Raw genomic sequence first — 2,783 nt, 5'->3', positions numbered from 1 at the left:
GTGTGACTGTTCACTTAAAACTATTTTGTGGGGTTTGAGCAACCAAGAGTTTTGTTAATAATAAACCTTTGAATCAGAGAAGTCCACATTCTCCCACTTTTGCCAGGGCCCTGCAGTATTTGCCTACCAAAGTATTTCCACTGAGTACAAGAAAAGTATTTGTGGAGCTATTTAGCAGTCAATCCGATTACTAGTGTTGGGGTCAGGCCTAATATAAATAATCTTTATTTCCTGTTAATTCTGTAATTTCCTTTTACAAATGGGCATGTGTAGATAATACATTGTGAGTACATTTTCAATTCAAAACATGTATCTTATACAGTTTGCTCGGCTTCCTGCAGGAGTCAGATTTGCTTTTTGTGCTTTGTGTTTGACTGAGGTTTGATTCAGAGTCCTGAGCTCTGAATCTGTTTGATTCAGAGTCCTGAGCTGCAATGGGAGTAGCTGGCTATGGTACACAGCCATTGGGAGTGAGTGCCTGAAGACAGAGCAGAGGGCATCATTGTCTTATACATGTGTGCCTGTACCTGAACTAACTAACTAACTAACTAACTAACTAACTAACTAACACAGGTAACATGATCAGGGACTTTTTCTATGCTTGTTGAAAACATGGGATTAATTTATGCCTGATCATCCCATCTTTCCAATGGCAGGCAAGGGCAGCCATCTCTTTCACGGCAGGAGCCATGCTGCAGCATGGGAAGCCCTTTTGGAAGGTGGGGTTCAGCATCTGGCCATGTGAGGTTGGAGGGGAAAGGTATGACCAGGCTCTCCCTCATCTTTCATGTGATGTGGTGGCAGATTCTTCAGCAAAGAAGTCTGATGCTGGTTGCATCAGTTGCTATTGGCATCAGGTTTATGGACTGTTTTATTCTGTCAGATATTTCTGTGCATAACAGATCCCTGAACAATCTCTGGGCAGATGGCAGGGTTTGGTGATATTTTATATGAGCCATCTCCAAAAGTTTTGGAGATGTCTTCTTCTTAGTTCTGACTGAATTGAAGTTTGCACTTCACACAACATTCCCACAGAGTGGGTAGTGCCTGTCTTTAAACTATGGGAATGGCAAGTCTTGAAACTGTTAAATGTCTTGTCCAAGAATCACAGGGAACCCAGAGTCCAAAAAGGGATATATACATTGAAAGACTGAAATTAAAATTCAGATTTCTTTCAAAAGTTGAAAAGTATTTAGATTAACCTTCACTGAGAAAGCATGGAAGGGTCCTAAGCACTCATAAGAAGTTCTCACTGGCTTTCCCCAAAGCCTAAAATGGGAGCTGTTGCTGATTTTTAGTCATTTAATATGAATGAGTGCAAATGATCTGAACATTAGACAACCTACAGACACATTTCAGTGGTTGCCTATGGCAGCTCCATAATACCCAGGATACTGGTAGGTCAAAGAGCCCCGATCCTTTGCATAAGATAGCAATTTTCAAGAAGATGCAGAAAACCTGCTGAGTAAGTCAACACCTGCATGATCCTTCATCTTTACCACAGTATCAGTGTCCTCTAATTCCCTCTCATTTATCAACACCCAAGTCCTTTCTCTGGCATTTAAAGTTCCCTCAGCTAGTATGTATTTTTGCTTTGTCACATTCACTTTTTGCCAATTTAGAAAATGACAAAACTACATTCCTGGAGGGTGAAATGCTCAGTTTGACCAGAGAACTGGGGCCAAGAATACAAATTCTGTATCAACATGTGCCCCTTTAAGTTTGGGATGAAGGGCGACGATTACCAGTTACAGAATGGGTATAGCTCATAGCAAAAAGTTACAGCCATCATTCTGTTTTACAGAGAATTCTGAACAGCAGGAGTGTTTATATTTGACTATTACCCACCTGGGGCTCATGTTACTCAAACCAGAGGTTCCCCAGCACTAATCTTGCAGGCCTTCCAGAGTTACTCTCCTGTGAAGATAATAGATGGTATCTGTCAGCTGCTGACTTTGCTTCTAACTCGTTGGTCCTGGAGACCAGCACTGCCTGTTCAGGAGAGCTTAACATAGAAAACAAAATCTGCTTTAGTTTGATGTTTTAAGTTACAGTGGGACAACAAAGAAGCTCTTACTTGTACTGCTCAGCTAAGAGGCGTGAACAGCCCAGAGTGGAGCAGCACAGCAGTCACTTTGCCATGGGTGGAAAAAAGACTCATATCTTGAGATAAAAGGGAAGGGGCCACTACCAGGAGCTATGTGTTAACAGACCTTGTGACTCAAGTCTGTATGCACTGAAATGTATTCAGATATGTTCCCTTTCAAGCAGCTCCCATTATTCACTCTCTAAATAGAAGTGTCAGTCATTAAAAAATGAAGGCCAGAGGCAAGCCCCAAGCAAGGCGGCAGCATCATCCAGACAAAGCACTGCCAGGATATTTAGAAGTTGCTTCTGTTGGCCTGAAACCTAATTTAAAAACTTCATGTAGAATTCCATGTTTTTCTTGACAAAGCTCAGCAGTGTTCCAACTGCTCTGTCTTCCTGAAATAAGCTAGATCTGTAATTGTGTGACGACACTAAATCCAGTCTAACCCAATGATTTATAAAGCTCCCTAGTTCAGTATCACAGCTGATGGCTGAGGACAAAGAGAAGTGTGTAATTAAAGATTCCAACAAGTTCAATGAAAGAGTTACTTAAGCCTTTAAATCCATCATTAGGTTGATTTTCAAATGTACAGTACAGTTTGCTTGCTTATTGCACAGCCTTGTTTGTGGTTTAAAAAATATTTATAAGCTTTTGTGGAGTGTTTGCAGCCTAAAAGTTAATTACTGAAATTACT

The sequence above is a fragment of the Parus major genome, chromosome 4A (genome assembly GCF_001522545.3).
Source record: "Parus major isolate Abel chromosome 4A, Parus_major1.1, whole genome shotgun sequence".
Lineage (NCBI taxonomy): Eukaryota > Metazoa > Chordata > Aves > Passeriformes > Paridae > Parus > Parus major.
The sequence above is the reverse complement of the archived record's forward strand: the minus strand, read 5'-3'. Positions refer to the sequence as shown.